Source organism: Lissotriton helveticus, chromosome 1_1 (genome assembly GCF_964261635.1).
Source record: "Lissotriton helveticus chromosome 1_1, aLisHel1.1, whole genome shotgun sequence".
Taxonomy (NCBI): Eukaryota; Metazoa; Chordata; class Amphibia; order Caudata; family Salamandridae; genus Lissotriton; species Lissotriton helveticus.
The window spans coordinates 1027842819-1027867763 of record NC_136057.1 but is presented as its reverse complement, the minus strand read 5'-3'; the positions used below and the strand labels follow the sequence as shown (position 1 = coordinate 1027867763).

Sequence of the window (24945 nt, the reverse complement as noted above, 5' to 3'; positions counted from 1 at the left end):
GAATATTAGTTATCACAGAGAGGAGTTTCTATTTCCTCTGTGGTATTTCATGGCTACAAGATCATTCAGTTACTCTCTAATAAGAGAACCAAATGTGCTCTAAGGCATTACAAGCCCTCTTGTTGATATGAGGTCCTCTGAGCGTCAAGAAGCAAAGGGCCTACTAAGACAATCACCAGTGTGAAATGTATATTTTTATTACAGAGGCGATGATAGAGTCTGTATAGTTATAGTTAGGTCATAACTTCAATTAAAAAGGCATTTTTTGCTTTCTTTATAGCTTTGAATCTGAACTACAATTTCCAATAACCAAAATGTGCGTACTCATGGTACATTATGTGCAGATCCGTCAAGCTGTGAGGTTCCGTGAATTCTGAACCCGTTCCATAAAGGTCATGGTTTCGTTATGAATTTGATATTAGCGAACCGTAACTAGTTAGTACGGCAAGTATGAGTGTTTTCGTCATGTTAGACTGATGGATTCACTACGTATTTAGGGATTTCGTTCTGAACCCTTGGGTTCCATTTTGTGTATGGCAGCCATTTTGTGGTTGCCCTCACATAGGCCGATGACTGTGGCTGAACAAGTCCTTTAAGTACATGTACCTCCAGTTCGTGCTGACTCCTGTTTGACCTGAGTGAACTGACCCTGTTGCCTGAAGCTGACCTTGTTAAACCAGTTCCTGCCCTTTATCTGATCAAGATTAAGGATCAGAGCACAGGACATGGTAAAACTTTTATTGCACACAAATATGCCTTATCCTACTCACACCTGTTTCTGCTCCTTTCTTTATGGTCTGTTTACGATGGGGATGTGCCCTTTTTTATTATTGGTTCGTTCGACCTGTCTAAAGAAGAATGTTGGGTTTGACCGATGATTGATCATGGGCCGGGTAACTGAAAAGTGGGTTTTACCATCATGCGATACTTTAGGTGTGGATACATGTGATTGGACAGTTTGTAAATGTTAGGTATTTGTCTAGAATGTGATTTTTGGCATATAAAGGGATGACTTGCTTTGTAAAATTGAGCAGTCTCCTGAGAACTCATACCGTGTTGACTCCTAGGACTTCTGTTACTGGCTGCAGCCAATAAATTTGATATTTGACGCCACCAAGAAGAGTCCCGTGTCTCTGTGTTCTAAGACAGGGGATACCCAAAGACTTTGGCCGTGCCCCTGGTGCCGCTGGGTCTTAAAACCCGGTTCTTCAGTTGGCGCCCAACGTGGGGCGACTTCAGCGGTACCGGTCCAAGCCTGAAGATCGTGAGGAGCTTCGATGATCTTATGAAAACGATGATGCCAGCGTTACGAGTAAATTGGGACAAGTTAGCAGCATGTAAGCAAAAGAAGGACGAAAGTGTATCTGATTTCTTCACCAGGTTTGAAGAAACATTTATAGATCATAGTGGTCAGGATATGAGTACGGAAGGTTGGCAAAGATTGTTCGTAGATAAGTTCGTCTTTAACTTACTGCCTGAACTATGTAATAAGTTGAAAGATTCTGAAAGTTCTTGGGCTGTTTCTTTGTCGGCCCAGATATTGGCAACTGCACAGTACTATGAGAATAGGGATAAGGACGAGAAAGATAGAGTAGAGAAAAAGACTAAAGACTTAAAGATGAAGGTTCTTTTGCAGCAGGCGTATCCGCCTCGCTCGCATCAGCAAGAATCACAGCAACGCCCACAGTTTCAGCAACCTCCGCCATTTCAGAGACCGCAACAGAACGTTGGGTATTTTCCTCCAAGACCACCCTTGGGTTTGAATCAGTGTGCTTATTGTAAGGAGGAAGGTCATTATAAATATGAGTGCCCTGTGTTGCGACAACGTGCGAGTGGTATGCCGGCCCGAGAGGTCGTGGTGGTTTTCAACAAGTGTCAAGGGGTAGAGGACGTGGTGCGTTTCCTCATAATGAAAGTTCCTTTCCCCCACAAAATTCTATGAATTGCTTTGATCAACAGAAAATGACATCTGGTCGGTCGACTCAGTACTATGCTGATGACTATTATGTTGAGAGTGAGAACGCTGATTATAATGATTGCTAGGACAGCCATGGACAAAGAGAGGGAGTAGTGTCGGTTCCAGTAGATCAGAGTGGGCCTTATGTTGCAGTAGCCACGTCGGGTGTGGTAGAGCCTTTTCTTTTGGATACTGGTGCAGCAAAGAGTTCTATCATGCATTCTAAACTCCCTGGCGCACCTTTGTCTGGCTTAACTAATGTTTCAGTAGGATTCTCTGGCGCCCCAGTTCGTAACCCAGTTTCTAGTCCCTTGTCTCTTTCTATAGGGCCTTGTGAATTGGAAGCACCGCTCATTTTAACGACAGGTTGTGGTGAGAATTTGTTGGGTTTGGATTTGTTGAAAAGGTTGCATGCAACATTACGTTGTTCTCCTTCGGGAGTACAGCTTACATTGGGTAAGAAAGTGATCTCTCCGATGTATTTGTCTAAAGATCAGCTTCCACCGGAATTGCGTTCTCTCCCTGATACTCTTTGGGCTACTGGTCTCAATGATGTGGGTCTTTTGGAGATTCCACCTTACGTTGTAACGCTCAAGGCGAATGTTAAATTGCCGCGCATCCCCCAATATAGGATTTCTAGCGATGGTGAAAGAGCGCTTTTAGCGATCATCTATGATTTGATTGAGAAAGATGTGATTGAAGAAACTAGAGGCAATGTATGTAACAGTCCCATTGTGCCTGTCCTGAAGTGCACTGACTCTACTCAGCCACCTGTTTATAGGTTTGTGATCGATCTTAGAGAGGTTAATAAGATTGTCGTGCCACAGTTTCCAGTTGTTCCGGATATTACTGCTTTGTTGACTTTGATTCCTGCTTCAGCTGCCTGGTTTTCGGTTATAGATCTGAAGAATGCTTTCTTCAGCATTCCAATTGCCGAGGAAAGTAGAGATATTTTTGGCTTCTCTTTAGGAGGCCAAAGCTTCCGGTTTAAGAGAGCTCCCCAGGGCTATTGCGAAAGTCCTTCTATTTATAGCCAGGCTTTGAAAACTCAACTTGATACTCTTGTGTTGCCTGCTGGTGCTGCTCCTATTCAGTATGTGGATGATCTGTTAGTGGCCGCTGATGATGAGAAAAGTTGTAAAGAAGCTACTCTTTCTATGTTGCGACATTTGTCGGACTTGCATCATAAAGTGTCACCTTCTAAGTTGCAGTATTGTCGCCAAGAAGTGACCTACTTAGGTCATCTCTTGTCAAAGGAGGCAAGAAGGTTGACCCCAGAACAAATTCAAGCGATTGCGCAAATGACTGTGCCAAGTGCACAGAGAGAAGTGCGTGCTTTCTTGGGTATCACGTCGTATTGTAGACAGTGGATTCCAAATTTCTCTCTATTAGCGAAACCTCTGCTGGCTTTGACTTGTAAAGATACACCGAATCCTCTTCCGTGGTCTGACAATTGTCAGAAAAGTTTTTCTGAGTTGCGTGATGCATTGTGTTCTGCTCCTGTGTTGGGTACTCCAGACTATAGCAGGCCTTTCACGTTGTATGTGCACGAGAGAGAGGGATGTGCGTTGTCAGTGTTGACACAATCTTTTGGGGACAAGAAGCGTCCATGCGCGTATTTTTCATCAACGTTAGATCCATTAGCTAGAGCGTTGCCGAGTTGCTTGAGAGCTACAGCTGCAGCAGCTGTTTCTATCCGACAGTCTGCTGGACTGGTGATGGATAATACGTTGATTGTGATGGTTCCGCATGCAGTGGATACCTTATTAAACAGGACTAAGACACAGCACTTTACTAGTGCTCATCTTTCAGGCTACGAGTTGACACTATTGGCTAGCCACGTCCACATCAGAAGATGTAACGTGTTGAATCCAGCTACGTTATTGCCGATCTCTACAGAGACGGATGCTCAAGAACAGCATGATTGTTTTCTTCGTACAGAGGAAGAAACAAAAGCTAGAGTGCATCTAAAAGACACTCCTTTTGAGAATGTGGATGGTACGCTGTGGGTTGATGGTTCGTGTTTTAAGCTTCCGAATGGTGAGATGACTGCAGCGTATGCTATCACAACTTTAAATACAGTTGTTGAGACAGCACGTATACCACAGAATTCTGCGCAAGCAGCAGAGTTGATTGCACTGACTAGAGCGTGTGTTTTAAGGAAAGAGAGTGAATGTGTATACTGATAGTCAGTATGCGTTTGGTGTTGCCCATAGTTTCGGACGTTTGTGGAAAGAAAGGGGATTCCTCACATCCCATGGGACTAAGATTCAGCATGGACAGTTGGTGAATGAACTTCTCGAGTCACTTACTTTGCCGAAGCAAGTTGCGATTGTGAAGTGTAGTGCTCATCGGAAGGTTACGGATGATGTTGGCCGTGGTAATGCGTTTGCGGATGAAGTTGCAAAAGACACAGCAAAAAATCTGATGAGTCGAATGTATGTGGCAGGCCCTGCGAGATGGATTGGTGATGTTGGAATGTGCGAAGATACGATTGAAAGTGTGAAATCGATACAGGCTGAAGCTACTGAAAGTGAGAAGGATGTTTGGAGAGAAACTACGGGTAGATTGGATTCGACTGGTTGTTGGGTTGAATTGTCAGAACACCAAAGATGGATGTTGCCAGATGCGTACGTGCTTGCAGTGGTTACTATGGCACATGGTTTGTCTCACATCAGTGTAAAAGGAATTTGTAAGTTGTTGGCTCCAGTATGGCAGAATGCTGGAATTCCCAAATGTGCAGAGAATGTGGTCAAGAATTGCATGGTGTGTTTGATGTATAATCCTGGCAAGGGAACTCCAACTCCAGCTGGTCACTTTGCGTCTCCGACGTATCCGTTTGAGGTTCTGCAATTGGATTTTATCCACATGGAAAGGTGTAACAACCTGAAATATGTCCTTGTAGTTGTTTGTGCCTTTTCTAGATGGGTAGAGGCACACCCCCTAAAAGACAATACTGCCTCGTCCACAGCCAAAGTCTTGCTCAAAGAATATTTCCCTAGGTTTGGGTTGCCAAGGATAGTGTGGAGTGATAATGGGAGTGAATTCGTGGGGAAGGTTATGAAGAGAGTGTGTGAAGGGTTGGGAATACGACAGAAATTTCACGCTGCAAATCACCCCCAATCAGCTGGACTAGTGGAATGTTACAATGGCACTTTGAAGCTAAAGTTAGCCAAAATTCAGGCGAGTTCTGGTCTTCAATGGCCAGATGCTTTGCCGTTGGCACTTTTGTCAACTAGAACCACAGTACATTCCCGGATTGGCCTTAGTCCCTATGAAATTGTTTTTGGCCATCCGGCGAATGTGTGGGGAGTGCCGAGGCCAGTGAAGTTTAGTGACATCGAATATCCTGTGTTGGTGGACTATTTGTATGATTTGACGGCTAAATTGCGTGTCTTGCATCAACAGGTTCATGATAACTTGCCACCAGCATCTGTGGATCCAGGCCACACCATCAATCCCGGTGACTGGGTCCTAGTGAGGAATTTTCAGCGGACCAAAAACGAGCAGCCCCGCTGGACCGGCCCCCACCAAGTGCTCCTGTCCACAAGAACTTCGGTGAAGGTCTTCGGGAAGAAAAATTGGATTCACGGCGTACATTGCAAGAGGGTGCCTTTACCTCTGCCGTACGACCAGTGGATCCGTGATGGTGTTGGTGATTCAGAGACAGAACGAGTACCGAAGTTCATGCCGTTTAGCGATGCACATCTAGTAGGGACAAATTCTGAACGAGAGGACGACGACATTCTACAAGCAGCTGCACCTCCACATTTGAAATTGGACACTACTGAACCTGAACTATTATTCCAAAGTCAAACGAAGCCTGGAAAAGACCGTTATAATTTACGACCGAGAAACAATTGACAATTAAAGTTTAATTTTTTTTTCCTCCTTTTGCTTTTGGAGAACTGCACTCTCTCATCCAAGAAACTGTTTTGGCCTATTTTTCTTTTTCGAGCTGCCATCCGAGCTCAGTTGTAGGGTCGCGGTATAAAGACTTGGGATTGCAGACCATATACACAAGGTCAACTTTTCTAGTTGGTTTCAGGGCATTCCCTGGACTGACAGACGCATTCCTTAGCACGGAAGAACCAACTGCCGCGAACAGCACGGTTAGAGGATGGAGTTTCCTGGGACAGAGAGAGCTGCTGAGAGAAAGAACTCTAAAATGAAACTGTGTAAATTAATGTACAGCAAATGTTTTCTGATAACATGTGTCCTGATGTTTTTAAGCATGACGTTAGCATTGGCGGGTGGGATTGTTTTCGCTACCCAATTGACTTCTGCACCCACCTCCCAGCCTATATCTTTTTCTACTGCTACTTCTGTGCATTCTTTTCATGTCCTACCTGAACACGAGCAGATTAGAAGGTCGGAATTTGTACATAACACATTCATACAGCTACTACACCAGCATCAGTTGGTAGTGAACATTACTAATTGCTGGGTGTGTGGTCTTATGCCACATACTACAGGTAGAGTTGTTCCTTATCTGATTTTACCGTTTAGTCAGAATGGGTCGATATGGGCTTTTCAGACTATGTTCATTTACGCCCTGGAAGTTTATCCTCTACATTCCATGAGAGATAATTTAAGTAATCAAGCTTTGGTGAAGGGAGTTATGAATATGAGCAGAGATATCGACACGTATAGGACTATTCCTAAGGAAGAGTTAGCGGCTTATGTTGGATGGAACACGACTGGTTACAGTGTTAGTCTGAGTGAAAGGCAGAAACGAAAGAGGTCACCTCCGATTTGGGTCGTACCCCACCGAGGTCAATTTTGTCTGCAAGGTATTGGCAAAAATCCGAAAGCTCAGCTGGGGAAGAGTGTTTGTACTTAGACGTACGTTTTTATGTCTCAATCTTCCCCGCTGTTTTTGGCAGCTAAGGGCACATATTTTGTTTGTTACAACAGAGCATATACATGGTTGCCCCCTGATTTTTCGGGAACGTGTTATGTTGGATTCTTGTTGCCTCCTACGTATACTGTTGCTTCAGATTACCACAAGACGAGAGTTGTTAGAGGTGTCTTCGATCAGGAAGATACTGCTGGACAAGAAGTGGGAGACTTCTTTAAGGGTTTCTTACAGTTTTGGGGACCTATGGCTAACAGTAGAGGCTTACGACAATTGACGAGAGTGGTTGGATCCACCATAAACGAAACTGCTGGTGCCCTTAGTAATCTGACAGCTGAGCTTCAAGTGGATCGCCTTATGACGTTACAAAATCGTATGGTTTTAGACGTCATACTCGCAGATCGAGGTGGAGTATGTAAAGTGATCCAATCGAGTTGCTGCGTTTTTATCCCAGATAATGCTCCGACAGTTTACGAGGCCATTTCCAGGTTACATAAAATCTCCGAGTCTATACATGTGGACAAAGGAGATTGGTCGTTGATTGGATGGTTTTGGGAACTGTTATAGACCTGGGGATGGAAGATTCTGATGATCATTGGGATGGCTTTAGCGATTCTTTTCCTGTTCTGTCTTTTTGTGCAGTGCGCTCCTGCTATATGTGGCCTCTGTGCTACTACAAGTGCAAGGAGACCTGTCCCAAGAGAGGTACTAAGTAATAGGATTATGCTCCAGCAACATCTTGATGATCTGATGAATATAGACCTGGATTCAGATTGACGTGAGTTTAGGTTATTGCCTATGTAAGGGCAAAAGGAGGGTCTGAGGTTCCGTGAATTCTGAACCCGTTCCATAAAGGTCATGGTTTCGTTATGAATTTGATATTAGCGAACCGTAACTAGTTAGTGCGGCAAGTATGAGTGTTTTCGTGATGTTAGACTGATGGATTCACTAAGTATTTAGGGATTTCGTTCTGAACCCTTGGGTTCCATTTTGTGTATGGCAGCCATTTTGTGGTTGCCCTCACATAGGCCGATGACTGTGGCTGAACAAGTCCTTTAAGTACATGTACCTCCAGTTCGTGCTGACTCCTGTTTGACCTGAGTGAACTGACCCTGTTGCCTGAAGCTGACCTTGTTAAACCAGTTCCTGCCCTTTAGCTGATCAAGATTAAGGATCAGAGCACAGGACATGGTAAAACTTTTATTGCACACAAATATGCCTTATCCTACTCACACCTGTTTCTGCTCCTTTCTTTATGGTCTGTTTACGATGGGGATGTGCTCTTTTTTATTATGGGTTCGTTCGACCTGTCTAAAGAAGAATGTTGGGTTTGACCGATGATTGATCATGGGCCGGGTAACTGAAAAGTGGGTTTTACCGTCATGTGATACTTTGGGTGTGGATACATGTGATTGGACAGTTTGTAAATGTTAGGTATTTGTCTGGAATGTGATTTTTGGCATAAAAAGGGATGACTTGCTTTGTAAAATTGAGCAGTCTCCTGAGAACTCATACCGTGTTGACTTCTAGGACTTCTGTTACTGGCTGCAGCCAATAAATTTGATCTTTGACGCCACCAAGAAGAGTCCCATGTCCCTGTGTTCTAAGACAGGTGATACCCGAAGACTTTGGGCGTGCCCCTGGCGCCGCTGGGTCTTAAAATCCGGTTCTTCAACTGGAGCAGAAAACGGTGAGGGTTACGAAGTGATACTTCCAATTTCAACTGGAAAATACATATTTGCTATTATATACATAAAAAATTGGTGAACGAAATTACACTAAATCTTGCCAAATAAGCTGAATTTTACAGATGAAAGTTCCGTAGCTTGGTGTGGTATCAATCGTTCAGTAGCTTTCAAAATATTATAGTTTAAAAAGTGTTCTGGTCTGGGCATGTTGGGGTTACATTTTAATCATATCTCGAATGTAAATTAGCTATTCCTGCACAGACTCTCAAATCCATGCTGGATTTGCGGATCGAATTAAAAAACTTAAAGATGACTGTGTAATAAGGATGGTTTTCTCCTACCATTCATTGCAGATTCATAAAATCTGGCGAATCCACCTCACTATGATTGGCTGGCCATCTAAGAACTTTTTTTGTTGTGACTTCATTACCCAACATGGTGCACTGAGCACCATGCAGGTAACCCTAAAAGGGCATAAAGGAGCCAGGTAAGTGTAATCTGTCCTCCGGGCCTATGTTAGCGGGGCCCACAGGGACCCCATGGCATTAAACTGAATATTAAAAAATAACATAATTATGTCTTTGCGAATCCCATACCATATTTATGGAACCTCACCTTCCATAAGACTCATGATTCACAAATTGTTTGTTGGTTTCATGAATCTTTTCTTTTCAATGGCCTTCGGCCATGTGCCACAGGTTGTGACCACCCACCCATAGCAGTTTGGGCCAGAGGCCTGGCCAAACGTCTGCAAGACCCTACTGCACACTGCTGAAGGCATGTGCAGTGGGAGTTGGACACTGACAGCCAGTTGGCTGCAGGGCCTAGCGTAGCTTCTGTCTTCTGCTGTGCACACCACAAGGCTGTGTGTTGTGAAGGCAGGTGCCTGCAGTGGGTTGAGAGTAGGGGCAGGTCCTGCAGCAAACCGCATTTCTGAAAGTTTCACACCCCAGTAGTTGGATACATATGTCGGGTTAGGAGCAGGGCTTGTCTATAAGCTAGACTGTGCGGTCAGGGCTTGTTGAGCAGTGCTGAAGGTCATGCACTGTGGGGGTTTGGTGAAAAGTAGGAGGCTAGGTGTAAGGAACAGTTGATTGTGATATAAGATTATAAAAAAATATTCGCTGAAAAAAACTAATGTTAAAGTGAAGTTATGGTTCATTTTGCTATAAGACCATAACATATTTATTTGAAAAGTCAGCAATTCAATGAAAAAAACAGTTAAAGTACAGTTGTGTTTACAAAACAAAATGAAACCTAAAAAAAACCTGAAATTCCCCAGTTAGGGTTAGATAAACTAACCATAATTTGCTCACCCATTGTGATGCACTTCTTACCTTACATAGAACATCTCTTATGAAATGTTAAATAACATAATTAATGACAATGCTGCAGCAGGTGCTACGAATATTGTGTATCAAGCCAATAAATTCACTGAAAAAATACAATTAAAGACTTAGGGGCATATTATCAAAGAACGGTGTTAAAATTATTGCTAAAACGGCGATAATGGGCTTGATAATATGCTGTAGAGAATTACAATAGAAGCCCATGTTAACTCCAGAACATGGGCTTGTATTGGAATTCTCAAGGGCATATTATGAAGCCCATTATCGCCGCTTTAGCTGCAGTTTCCTGCCGCTAAAGCAGCGAGAATTTTAACGCTGTGTCTCGATAATATGCCCCTAGGTTATGATTCTGGCTCAAACGTGCACTGAAATTCGCCAGTTATGATGAGCAGTATAGAATGCATCCTGTGACTCATGGGTCCTGCCATGTTAAGTACATCAATTTGCTAATAACACAAGAAAAAAAGGCTAACATGAAAAGCATGGGAGGATGTTGTGAGTTATGGTGTGCACTAGAAGGGCATAAAGGGGCCAGGTGAGTGTAATCTGACCTGATTGATTGTATGCGTTTCTTACCATAGCTGGAGTATTTCAATGGTTTTGCGCCTGTGAGCCAGAAGCGTAACTCAGTTTTCTTCAGTAAGTAACTGTGTGTGTGTATGTGTGTTGCGTGTGTGTGGGTGTGTGTGTGTTTTGCATGTATAAGGGTATTTCAGGGCCTGGTTTATAAAATTTCCATTAGCAAAAAGTGGTTGCAAATTGCACAATGTCTTCTTTGCAAATGTAATGGAAAGGAATTCTAAAAGCAAACTATACACTAAAAGATCAGTTCTGAAAATTCTAAATTTCAGTAGGTCAAAATTTGACCTACCTATCAATATTCACGAGGTAGATCACAAATTGCAACCCATTACAATGAATACTATCACAGGGATGGTGGCCTGCATGAGTCAGCAGACCATCGTGTCTTTGATCACATATTCAAAAAAGTTCACTTTTTTAATGAAGTCCATTTTTCTTAAAGGAAAAGGGCCTGTGTTCAAAAACAAAAGTTTTATCCAAGCCTACTGGCCAACATACATTTGCTTTAACATTCACAAAGGGGAAGAGGTCTTTAATCTTTTTATAAATGCGGCAAAATTAATATGTCTGTTTCAAAGTTGCTAGGTTTTTAATATGTGCAATTAGGATCAGGAATAGAAAGGGTTGATTGCTTCTTAGGTGTTTGGTACGCCCCCAGTAATTTCATGAAAATGTATGTTGTAACAACTGTATACTTTCTCATTGTTATCCTGTTTGATTTGATAACAATTTGTAACTTTATATACATTTTAGCCGTTTTCTAGGATTTTTATTTAACCTTCTAAATGAACTTTATCCTTGATTTATTGTATGGATCTATTATGGTTTTATTTAACCAATGAAAGAGTATTTTAACTGACTGAATGGATCAACAAATCTTTTAAGGATTCAATAAAATGTCAATGTTTTGCAACCAGATTTCAGTCACAAAACATTCGTATATACCCTAACAAATTACTATTTGAAAGGGGCACCCAAAACATTCCCCATCAAAATAGCAATTAGCAATGGGTTCTAAACCCATTCTGCTATTCAGTAAACAGTTACTGAATCACAAAATGGGTTTAGTACATAAGAAAAAGCATTTTCCGGTCACAACCCATGTGATTTTGTGAATCACAGGCTTGGTGACTGCAAAATGGTTTTGTACATCAGGCCCTCGAGGCTTTTAATGCAGTGATCCCTAAAGCTGAATTTCACAGAAGCCCATGAAATATGGAAAATATTTTATGGCTCCCTTTCAAATATAGATTTCATCATCACATTGACAGCCCTCATCACATTGATTCTGCAGAGCTTTACCATTGTCAGGTCAACTAGGATTATTAGGCAGCAGTTGTGCAATTATGTGGCAGAATGATATAAGTTCCCTGGCTGTATTATTTTGAAAAATTGGAGCTTGAACATTTTTTTGGGTTGAAATCTTTAAATTATGTGTCAAATTGTGTCACAATCACAAAAATCCATAATTGAGGTGCCCAGTTGTCCATCTTTACTGATTTTTACAGATAACTACTGACAAAGACCATTTATTCTCCTGTCTGTATTTATTTTTAAAAGTGAAAAAATATGTAAAATGGTTTTTCATTGGACAATTCTCACAACTGTTAATCATCAGTGCTAAGTCAATAACTGTGCACAGTGACAGGCAGGGAAGTTTAAAACAATTCCTAATGAAGCTTAAATTACTGCAGCAGTACCGCAATGCAAGCTATTCTTCAATGCAATGCTTTCAAATAACTTTTATACTGTAAAAGGCAAAAAGCATTAGACATTAAAACATGAGTAAACATTTCTTGGTTAAATAAATGTAGAAATATACTCATTGCATTTTTTGCACCAAAGACAAACGAGAATAAATACAGATAAAATGAGTAGAAAATAAATATGGATAAATGAAGACAGAAATTTAAGTTGGGGAAAACATGGCGGCGGCCGCTTGAGACGCAGCGGTACTCTGCGTGTGAGCTCCCGATCCGACAATGAAACAGTGTAATTAGGTCGGACTGTGGTGCGGTCGCCCAGCGAAGATAACTAACTGAGGAGATTCCATACCTGGAGGGAGTTAACAATCTCGCCTGGATCGGTGTTTGTGTCTTCATTCGGCTTCTGTGTCCCCTCGCTCGGCTGCAGCTAATGGGTCTGGAGAGGGCGTGTCTGGGCGCCGTGGCTGCAGAGAGATTTCTTGCGACGGTGCACGCTGGTTGCCGAGAGACTGGGGTGATTCAGCGGAGCGCTTTGGTGTCAGCAGGTGGGCTGCTGTGGTGCTTGGCCGCCCTGGAGCTTCGAAGAGGTCGCCGGATTTGTGGATTGCTCCCTGGGCGTCGCGGGATTGTTGCCATCTCGGAGGCGGAGGCGATCGGCACTGAAGGGAAGGCGTCCAATGGAGAAAACCCGGTATCGGTCTGCGAGCTGAGTGAAGGCGGAGGCGGAGGTGGAGATGGTGGTAACTGTGATAATGGGATTGGGGTATCCTACAACCTGAGAGGTAATAAGTACAAGTCCCATAAGGGGGATTTCAGAAAAGTTAAATATAACAAATCCCTCCCCCGAAATACCAATTTAATTTCAGCTACCAGTCTAAGCCCAGCTACGGCAGCTTCTGCAAGTAACACTAGTAATGCGAATGATGTTATAACAAAACCTGGGGTGCCTGAAGGGACGGATAATTCTATTCTAGATAGTCTCAGTAATAATAAGAAGAAGCTTTCTTCTTACCTGACCGGCCAGGTCAAAGCAAAACGCGCCTACACCTGTAAATCAGGCAAGGGGACAAAAACCAAAAATAAAAACGCAGCCTCAGTATCCAAAATAACGGCATCACTGAGGTCTTTTTTCAAGGTGATCCCTCAGGTGGTATTATTACCAGATAGACCTGAATCAATATCAACGGTGAACACAAGTGTAGTAGGAGTGCAGAATGCCGAGGATTTACTTGACAAAGTGGATATTCCACTCGAGATGGCTACGGGGGGTGCAGAAGGTTCTGCGACTCCGGCAGTAAATGCGGGGCTATGTAATGATCAAGTTGGTGGTGTAGAGAGTGGTAGTCCAATTGTTAGTACACCAGGGCCCCTTTCACCTCTTGCTTTGGTCCTGGCGCCCCCATTGGCTCCACCTCTTATGTTAGCCCCATTTTCTGTAACTACTGGATTGGATCTACAGGGTCCCATACTAGGGGCAACAGCTACAGCGGATACCTCAGACACTTTGCCTCTTTCGTCTAGTGCTATTCCTCATATTAGCACAAATGTTGATTTGATTACCACTCTGCAGGCATCCTTCCACGGAATGTTTTCCTCGCTATCTGCAGACATTAAAAAGGGATTTGAAACCTCCGCTGCTAATCAAGCGGATATTAGGTGTTATTGTGAAAACCTTGATAAAAAACTAAGTGACCTTACAATGAGAACGGAGGTACTCGAGGATAGGGTCACAGGTATGTCCTTACATCTAGACGAGGCCAAATCGAATATCAACGCACTTAGGAAAGAAGACCAAATTCTATCGGAACGGATGTAGATACTTGAGAATAATGCTCGAAGGAATAATCTTCGCATAATGAATATTCCTGAGGATAAAGAAGGCTCAGACATCAAGCAATATGTAATTTCACTGTTGAAAGAGGCGTTGAGATTAGATCAGTCTGAGGAGGAATTAGCCCTAGATATACAGCGTATACATAGAGAGCCTTTTAGGAAGAATCCACAAAGGACCAAGCCAAGAAAGGTCTTGGTTAACTTCCTCACGTATTCTCTTAAGGAAACCATCCTAAACCTAGCTCTAAAACAAAAGACCGTCAGTGCAAAGGGCTTTAATTTTCAAGTTAGATCAGATTTGTCCAGGATTACACTGGACAAACAATGGGAACTTGGGAAAAGGCTCGAGGCCTTTAGAAGCTATGGGGCAGTGGCCCAAATGGTCTTCCCGGCAGCATTGAGAATCATGTACAATAACACCATGCACAATGTAAGATCAGTGCAGGCAGCGGACGAACTACTGCTTACAATAGGTAGAGAAAAGGGAGCGGGTAATTAGATGATACCTCTTGTTTTTTTTGGGATAGTTAAAACTAATCTGTTAGATACTTAAAAAAAAAAAGGTGGAAAAAATACATTAAAAAAAATAAAAAATAAAAAAATTTGGGGAAGCATGGGGACATACAGTAAGTGCACAGTTGAGGGAGGAGGATGAGAGGAGTAGAGGCTAGGTTGGGCTAGGTAATATGCACAAGCTAACTAATGCACCCGTATATCCCCTTAAATGATTAGATAAGGGGCTTGAGGTACATAGGTTGACTTTTCTTTATGCCAACTAGAGTTTAAGGAGCTTGCCTTTTTTTTCTCCTTCTTATGTTTTGTCCGTGTTTTCCGTGTTTGCCGGCCATAAAATGTACAAGATGGGAGTTCACAACAGAGTGCTATTATCTGGTTTTCCAGATGGATATAACAAGGGTTTTCCAGGGGGGGAGGAGGGTCAAACAGGGGCACTGGGGGTTTTGCAGGGGGAAGAACTAAAAAAGAGTCCTCTCTTTCACGTGAGGTTGGTTTTTAGTGTGAAGAGATTATTGTTAAAATATGTCTCAGTTAAAATTTACTTTTACATGTGTAATTTGAAAATAGTATTCCTGTGAGTAAAATCTCTATCCTCTCCTGGAATATTAATGGTCTGCGAACAAATCCTAGGAAAAACATTATTATGAAATATCTTCGAGACTCTAGTGCGCAGATCATGGTACTCCAGGAGACACATTTGACCGAGCCAGAGATGCAAATATTGGTTAAGAGGAATAGATGGATTGATGCCTGTATAATGACGTCACAAACAACACATACTAGAGGGGTGGCAATCCTATTCAGAAAATCCATCAAAGCGAGATTAGTTTCTAATCTAGTAGACCCAGGAGGGCGATGGGCAATAGTGTCAGCTATAATATATGGGGCCCGATAACCATAGTGGGTTACTATGGTCCTAATCAGGACGATCCCTCTGCATTGAAGACCCTGTTCTCACATCTATATTAATTCCCGGATCCAGTTATCATGGCGGGCGATTTTAATATAGTCCTAGATCCCTTAGTTGATAAATCGCCATCTAATAGAGCTAAAGTTTTGTCGAAAACTAGGGCATACCTGCAGGATAATATGAAGCAGCTTGGATATAATGATATCTGGAGAACAATGCACGGTCTACAAAGAGGAACTACATTTCGAAACTATAGATTCCACCATCAGTCTCAAATTGATTTTTTCCTGATCAGCCAATCCTTAGTCCATCTGGTTAAATCAGTATCCCATTTACCATTTCATCTTTCGGACCATACTGCAATTCTACTAGAGTTGGATGGGTTCCCAAAAACTCGATCAAGTAACTGGTCATTCAATCGATCACTATTGTCATCTACTAACATCATAGATGCCCTTAATGTAGAGACCCAGTTTTTCTTGGATGAAAATATAGGATCCGCCTCTTTAGGTGTTATATGGGATACACTTAAGGCATTTTTAAGGGGTCAGATTAATAATAAAGCCTTATATAAGAACAGAGTCTATAGGGAAACAGTGACCTCTTTAGAATCGGAGTTGGCTAATCTACAAATAGAAATTGCTAGCCACCCTGAACCTTGTGCATCTATAGTCCACGAGAGGCAGGCAAAAGTGACTATCTTGAAAGGAGAGCTAAACTCGGTATTAAATGCCAGGGTTCAAGAGAGGTGGGAGGCCAGCAAACTGGCACATTTTGAATATGGCGAAGGAGCAAATAAACTGCTGGCTTGGAAAACAAAGACTGAGGTAGTGCATAATAATATCAACTCAATTACGACTGGAGGAAATACACTATCAACTGATGTTGAAATTAGGAGAACGCTCCGCGACTTCTTTAGTGAAATTTACTGTGAGGATTATAACGTTGAGTCAAAACAGGTCGAAGATTGGCTGGCGGGCATTTCTCTTCCTGCCTTGACTCTAGAACACGGGTACTCAAAGTACGGCCCGCGGGCCGGCAGCGGCCCGGCAAGCCTTCCTGTGCGGCCCGCGGACCTTGAGACATCGTACTGTGTTCTTTTGATTTTTTTTAAGCGTTAGGAAACACCGCCAGTACTGCTCTGTGGGGGCCGGGTGATTGCAGCCACAGTCAGAGTGGGGCTGCAGGGGCGCTAAGAGGTGAACAAAGGCTCATTCACATGTAAATGGTCTTTAAAGACCTGTGAAGTACTCGGGCTGTGAAGAACTATGTCAGCCTGGGCTTCCTGGGCACCCCTTGCTTCCCGGGCACTGAAAGCAAAACACACGTGTGGGTAATGTTCGGACATTTTATTGTGTATCATGAATAATTAGTGCATGTTGCACACAGTGTACTTTGAAATGCCAGTAAATCAGGCAAAAATATAAATCCCAGAGGTATTGTAAGTCCCAAACAAGGAACTTACTCGTGGCCTACTACTACGAGGAATAAGCATTCACAATGAAAATGTGTCTGGAATTTCAGGTCTGGCTTACTCATTGTACACTGGCCTTCCTGTATATCCATTTTCAATATATCATGTAATGCACAATCAGGAAACTGTCCTAATCAATAATTCTTCTCATTTTATCCATTCCCCAAGAATGATGAAATCTGTTCATTGGCTTCCCGTGCTGGGCCTTACAAACCAAACACACTGCTGAAGGATCCACCCAGGTCCTACGCCTAGGAAGGGAAGAGAGAACTTCAATATGCAGGCAAATACAGTCTCGCTACACGAGGGGGGGGGGAGAGGTGACAGAGGGCAGCAGGGAGTGATAGCCCAAGCGAGGTGGGAGGGCCGCAGGGAGTGAGAGCCGAGGTGAGGTGGGAGGGCAGCAGGGAGTGAAAGCCTGGCGAGATGGGAGGGCAGCAGGGATTGAGAGCCCAAGTGAGATGGGAGGGCAGCAGGGAGTGAGAGTCAGGTGAGGTGACAGAGGGCAGCAGGGAGTGAGAGCCCAAGTGAGGTGGGAGGGCAGCAGGGAGTGAGAACCCGGGTGAGGGGAGAGGGCAGCAGGGAGTGAGAGCTGGGTGAGGTGACAGAGGGCAGCAGGGAGTGAGAGCCCAAGTGAGGTGGGAGGGCAGCAGGGAGTGAGAGCCCGGGTGTGGGGGGAGGGCAGCAGGGAGTGAGAGCCGGGTGAGGTGACAGAGGGCAGCAGGGAGTGAGAGCCCGGTGAGGTGGGAGGGCAGCAGGGAGTGAGAGCCGGGTGAGGTGACAGAGGGCAGCAGGGAGTGAGAGCCGGGTGAGGTGAGACAGATAGAGATAGAGACAGATAAAGACAGGGCCAGACAGAGCTAGATAGGGAGACAGACAGAGGGAGGGAGACAGACAGGGGGAGGGAGACAGAGGGAGGGGGATAGAGGGAGAAAGGGAGACAGAGGGATGGAGACAAAGAGAGGGAGACAGACAGAGGGTGACAGACAGACAGAGGGAGGGAGACAGACAGAGGGAGGGAGACAGACAGAGGGAGGGAGACAGACAGAGGGAGGGAGACAGAAAGGGAAGGAAAGAGAGGGAGGTAGACAGAGAAAAAGAGGGAGACGGAGAGAGAGAGGGAGACAGAGAGAGAGAGGGAGACAGAGAGAGAGGGAAGGAGGGAGGGAGCAAGAGAGAGAGATAGAGAGAGGGAGGCAGACAGAGAGAGGGAGAGATAGGGAGAGAGAGAGAGAGAGAGAGAGAGAGAGAGAGAGAGAGAGAGAGAGAGAGAGAGAGAGAGAGAGAGAGAGAGAGAGATAGATGTGTATGCCGGGTCTAGTGGCTTAGTGGATGGAGGCGTTCACTGCAGGGGCCTGTGTTCAACCTCATGGTCACAGTTTTTTTGGTCTCTGCCCCTCCCCCCTCCCCCACTGACCCCGCCTCCACCAGTGCGGCCCTCGGCCACAAACCACACTGTAAATTCGGCCCCCGAGAGAAAGTTTGTGAGTACCCATGCTCTAGAACAAAGCAATAAGCTGGACGATCTGATCTCACAAGAAGAAGTCAGGGCAGCTACAGCCAGCAGCAAAAAGGGTAGGGCATCAGGCCCCGATGGACTGCCATCTGAAATCTATAAAGTTTTGATTTCAACTATTATTCCCTTTCTGACCGAGTTGTTTAACAAGATTCTCCTGGAAGGAATGCCCCCTCCTAAATCATGGGATAATGCATCAATTACACTGATTTTAAAACCAGGAAAATCACCATCAAATTGTGGGTCTTACAGACCAATTTCCATATTGAACACAGATTATAAAATCTTTACATCTGTATTGGCAAATAGGTTGGGGGCAGTAGCGACAAACATCTTGCACACAGATCAAAAAGGGTTTGTAAGAGGGCACCAGTTGTATGAGCTGACCTATGACCTCATAGGCGCGATCGATATGGCAACAACGGCATCACTTCCTTTAGCAGTAATGACCTTGGATGCCACCAAGGCTTTCGATAGGGTGAACTGGGTTTACCTATCGGAGGTCTTAGCGAAATTTAATCATGGTAAAAAATTCAGACATGCAGTCAAACTTTTGTATATGAACCCGTCAGCATCCGTACTTGTTAATGGAGAACTATCAGACCCATTTAACATCACACGGGGTACCCGCCAAGGCTGCCCCTTTTCCCCCCTCTTATTTGATCTGTATATAGAGCCTTTTGCTCAGAAGATAAGAGATAAAGTCTTTTGTCTTTGAGGGATGGGAGAGGAAGGCAGCCTTATATGCGGATGATGTTCTCATTTTTACATCAGAATTACGGTCGGCGTTTCCGGCAGTAATCATGTTGGCTAAAGAGTTTGGAGCCATATCAGGGTTTGAGGTAAATGCATCTAAGAAAGACATAATGGTCTGGAATGACCCTGAGCCCGTGGCTGGGGCCCAGATGAGTTCGGTCCTCCGTTACCTGGGTCTGAATATATATAAAGATATAGACAAGATAGTTCCAGCAAATTTTGCGCTTATAGCCAAAGAATGTCGTAGACTAATGAAATCATGGTCTACACTCCCACTATCCCTGTTGGGTAGATCTAACTTAGTCAAAATGACGATCTTACCCAAGGTAACATTTTTATTTAATACTATTCCTCTTTTTTTTAATCCCATTATGATAGCTAAGCTTCAAAGCGATATTCGCTCTTTTATTTGGAACAACCGTAATCCGAGAATTGCCTGGAAGAAGATTAGGCGACGTAGAGAGGAGGGAGGTTTGGCGGCCCCTGATTTACAGCTTTACGGGTGGGCCTTCCAGATGTCTCATGTTAGAATGTTGTTAAAATCTCCAACAAATATAGGTTGTGGGTATATGTTTGCTGCGTTACTTAGAGGCGAAAAAGTGGCTGATCGAAAAATTTTATTTAAGTTTGGGGACCCCAAGTTTTTTAAGAAAATAAAACTGAAGGTGCTTAGAGACGTATGTAGAACATGGGCTAAACTGAGGGGCACCATTAGAATAGACTACTACTCAGATAAGGCTCCACTATGGAACTCTCCTGGCTTCCCGACCTGGCTGCTTGATAGCCTCGCTACACCGCTGCGCGAGTCGGGTTTGGTAGTTTGGGGAGACATCTTTGTGGAGGGATCACTACTCCAATGGGAGGTATTGAGTCTAAAAGTGGGGCCTCGGCTCTCTAGGTTTAAATACCTTCAGATGCAAAGTTGGTCACATTCTCATTCACAGTCTTCTATTAAAGGCAGATTCCAGCTGGGAGGGGATAGTAAACTGGTGTCTCTCCTAACAGATAAGCCTCCATTCAATAAAGAGGTTTCATTCTGGTATAATCTTATTCTGGATGAGGCAGAGTGCGAGTTCCAGCTACCAGAGCAGTTGTGGTCTACATACATGATAGATATTAGTGTGGAAAATTTGTGGTACGATTCTATTAAGATCATGTGGAGCATTGTAAAACCATCTTGGCTATGTCGTAACCACCTGTTTACATTACACAGGGCCTACTACTCGCCCCAACGTTTATCAAAGTTCTCGAATAGTCCATCAGTTCTATGCCCAAAATGTGGACTGGCAGAGGCTTCGGACTTGCACATGTTTTTTGATTGCCTGCTTCTATCACCGTTTTGGACCTCAGTTATTACTTTAATATCTACTTCTTTGGGATCCCGATTAACTCTATGTTCTGCCTTGGTTATTTTTGGTATTTCCCCAGAATTCCATGGTCCAGCAAAAGATCTAATTTTTTACTGTATGTTGTTGGCGAGGAGAGAAATATGTAAGAGATGGAAGGACCCCGCATCTCCTACCTTGCTGGACTGGCAATCATCAGTGCTACAAGTATCAAAGATGGACCTCTTAAGATCAGGAAATAAAAATAAGAGAAACTTCTGGAGGCTACTAAATTGGTGATATATTTTGGATTGATCTTGGGTTTTTTTTCCCCCCAAGGTCCAATGATTACGCTGCTTGGTATCTTACCCTCTATTTTGACTATACCCTACAAAGTTGGAATCGGTGTGAAATTGGGTATATGAACGCAGTATGTGTCCCACACGGTTGTTCTAAAGTGGCTTAAGTGGACTATGACATTATTACTGTAGGGCAATCAGGGTGATCTCTCTTGTGCTCCTTCCAGATTATCTGAGACAGTAAGGTTATTTTCCACACGCTACTAGTTGATCACCAAGGGCGAAAGATGAGGACAAAAAAAAAAAAAAAAGAAGACAGAAATTTTTAAAAAAATACCATAAACCAGAAGCCTTACCCAAAATTATGACATTAAAACTGCAGTCACAAGTTTTCATACCTTCACTAGCACTGACCATTGCCCATTGTTTTATGAACAATCCATTTGTGAAAGTCAAACAAAACCTAAACATTCTAATCCCAGTCCGTGTCCACTCTGAGGTTCACCCCGAAGACAACAGCTTCAACAGACTCTCTCTTCTACTGATAGAATGTTTGTAACCATGCAACGGGTGTTATTTCCACAATTCTACATTCTTAACTTCATAATTAAGTGTAGTTCTCATCTTTATGCTGCAGACAACCAAGCATTACAATACAGGATTTGACTTACTTTTTTCAATAAACAGTTCCCTGTTAATGAAAAACATATTTTCATGCTAAATACAGGGCACGCTACTCCTACCGCATTATGTATGCCCAGGTTCCATTTGTTAAGATCCAGATTTCAGTGCATAACATCTTGTCACAAGATTTTAGTTGCAGCTAGCCAGTCAGATTGTGTAGCTCCCTGAATAATCCCAATATCCAGTAATCTGCATTGACCCAAAAGAAAAAATCTTGTGTACCCATGATCGCATGTTTTCTTCTGTGATATGGTCACCAGTAACAGGATTCTGAATGAAAGTGAATTCATATATTTTCCATTTGCATACATTATATTCCCCCCCTGTGTTTTGGAGTGTCATAAATACATGTCCCCACTTATATAGAACACTTTACTTTGAAAGTGGTGTTTATCTTTAAATTCATAAAACAGGTTTGTTTGCATTTTTCTTGAGATCTCTCTTCTGCACTGCAGCTAATCAGTGATTTTGCTTCAATGGCATTGTCCTTCACCATGAGAGATATGGTTTTGCCTGGCTTAGTCTAACTTTCCATCAAAATGGCGATGTTTTCTTAATTTCTAAGTTTGTACTATTTGATGAATCTGCACAAAACGTTCCAATGAAAAAGAACGTGTCACGTTTTGTGCAGCTCTATCCATTGGGGGCATAGGAGGGGGATAAACAGGTCAAAATATTGTCAATTTCCATTTTAAGTCCCATAGGAAGCTTTGGTCCATTAAAATACAACACGCTGAATGAAAGTATACCAAACTTGTTATTAAACCAGCCTATTGGTCTGAGGTATCCGTTTGCTTGGTTTGATGTAAATCCATTCAGTAGTTTGTGAGATATTTGCTTTTTTTTTTAGAGGTGCCAGGAGGATTTTGAAGAGCCACGTTTAGAGATACTTAGACAGTTCATTTACAGCTCCATAGAGATATGAGATCCTTGACTCCTTCAAGGATAAGAACTTTGAAAAATAAGCAAATCTCATTTCAGGAGGGAGCATTTTTTTCTTTGTCCAATGTGGTAATTGTGGACCCTTGAGAGGATTTGAGGATCTCCATAATCTGCTTGACTAGTCATGACTGAAAATATTTGTTACAGTGGCCAATACTTAATGCCAGCCACTAAAGACTGCAATCTGAAAAAAGTGACAGGATATAAGGACACTGGAGGAGCATCCTTTGACCCATTATGGGTGTGACCGAATTGAAGATGAGCAGGCGCTGCCCCCAAAAGTAAAATTAATAAATAAATAAAAGCACCCCCTTTTCCCTCTTGATTCACACTTCTAAATTTGCATCTCAAAATGTGCAGGAGAAGGCACTTAGTTCTATTCCTGGTACCAATATCCTGCTTAAGTATGCTCACAACTAGAAGGCAATGGGCTGTGAGGAGTCTGTGGACAGGGATATAGCTTCGGGGGGTGTTTGGGGTGATACACCCCCCTAACAAATTTATTCTCCAGTAAACAGTAGGAATGTGCAGAACTCATTGAATGTAGTCTGTGGAGTTACATAGAAACTCTGGGAGATTCCGTGGAGTTCCGCCCACCTCGAAACCTGTGAGGTTTTCGATGGCAGTAGCGCTGCCATTTCCTGCCTGCAGCAGCGGTTTGGGGGACACACAGGAGTACCAGCTGCAGTGACAGAGCTGCTCAAAGGTTAGGCTCCTGCTGGCTGCAGACAGAGTTCTCACCATCTGGTCTGGCATCATCAGCTCCTCGAAGGTAGCAGTGGTGAGGACATTGTTGGCTGTGGTCATCGCAATGAGGGAGACGTAGGAGCCCTCGGTGTGCAGGCTTTGTGCCGAGAAGAGCCCCCAGTCGTTGATCTATAATAAAAGCCCCGTTGCTTTTGGCAGGCCGTCTCACTGGCGTGAACTGCTCCTCGATATCATTGCGTAGCCTCTGGGGCAAGAAGTAGAAGCATTCTCACTGCCCTGGTGACAGCACCACAGACACCAGAGGCACCAGCAGGAACCACCAGGGCTTTCTGGCAATCAGTGCGGCCAGCAAGCCATAGCTCCTGGAGGGGGGTCTCTCCAGGCCGTCCGTGCGGCAGCTGGGCATGGCAGTGTGAAGGGTTTAACATCCAGGCGATGACCCGGAGCACTAAGCACCCGAATAATGTGGACAGCAAAAGAGTGCACACCAAATAAAAAAAATTACAAATCAACAAAAATTAAAAAAACACAAAATATGACAAAATAACGGAACTCAGATATAAAAATCAGATCTGGAAACCTCACTTCAGTAGCCCCTTGTCAGGTTGATATAGACTATGCAGAGTAACAGAACAGAATCAGTTTACTGTGGAAAGAGGAAGTTAAGAAATAGACAGATCTTCCTGGTGGTGACATAAAGTAAGCACATCGACCAACCTTAATATACCACACACAAATAAAAGGCAATATAGTAACCGAATGCGGCACCTGCAGTGCAAGGCCACACCCTGAAACCCAAGATAGAAGGGCCAGGCGCTCCAAGTGGTCCTCATTGTAATGCTTCTAAATGGACAGTGGACACTACTGCGCTGCTTTTCAAGGTAAAGACAGCGCCCAAAGACCAGCCAAGAGCGCCTCTGAACCAATGGCCCTGAAATGAGATGCTTTGTCGCATCAGCTTGTCCACTCCAAGCAGACAGAGTCAATAGCATTTCAATGATTTGCCGCAGACGGTTGGGTTAAAAGGCTACTATGGCTGCAAAGTAGCAACATTTATCAAACAGCGTTTTCACTTGGTTTCAGCAAATTAGGGAAACTTTACGCAGAATCACCTGCACTTCACAAATTGAATACGTACAGTTAACCAGGCAATGAGTTTAATTTTTAATTTGCAATCTGTCGATATCTGTTTTTATACTGCAACGTTTTTAACTCAGTGTATTAATATTAGGAAAAGTATGTGTTTTTAAGAATCATGTTTGTAATGTCTTGGCTGTTCCCTGCCCTGAAACCAGAAGTATTTCTTTATTCTATGTATGTTTTTCTGTTTTCTTTTGTGCTTTTATGGTCATTTTATATGTATCGAATAAAGCTTCATGAATTGAATTGAATTGACCTGCACTTCACAAATTGAATATTTTCTGACCCAAACGGGCTTTTGGGGCATAATCTGCTCAATGGGTATTTGAGAGGAATGCTTCAAAGCATCCTTAGGTAAACATCGCTTACCTCCTCCTCTGAGAATGCTGTGACCTGGACCCCTTCCACCCGAGCGCGCAGTCGTCAGAACTGTTAATTCCCCATGAGCTGAGGTACAGGGTGTAATGGCGTCGAGTTTTTGGAGAGGGTGCTGCACTGCTGATGTCATCCGCCGTGCGTTCTGCAGCAGACCCAGCTGATCCTTCCATTCTCGAGAACTTAATGACAGGCAGAAGACCTATTCAAATAAAGTAAACGGGTAGAATTAATGATAATTTTCTGGAGCTTTAAGTCATCAGGTAGCGCAGCTTGCCTGTTCACAAATCTCTTGTACTGTTTGCAAAAGAATGGCGTTGCCTGGGT

At 43.5% G+C, this 24945-nt stretch overlaps 1 long non-coding RNA gene across 1 annotated transcript in view; it reads right to left on the bottom strand.

Annotated features, from left to right (window-relative positions):
• The window catches only part of LOC144771891 (uncharacterized), a 92459-nt gene extending 67771 nt beyond the window's left edge, over positions 1 to 24688 (bottom strand). Inside the window, exon 1 of the long non-coding RNA XR_013599538.1 lies at positions 24613 to 24688. This is a non-coding gene — a long non-coding RNA (uncharacterized LOC144771891). The remainder of the gene's footprint in view (positions 1 to 24612) is intronic.
• Positions 24689 to 24945: the final 257 nt, after the last annotated feature.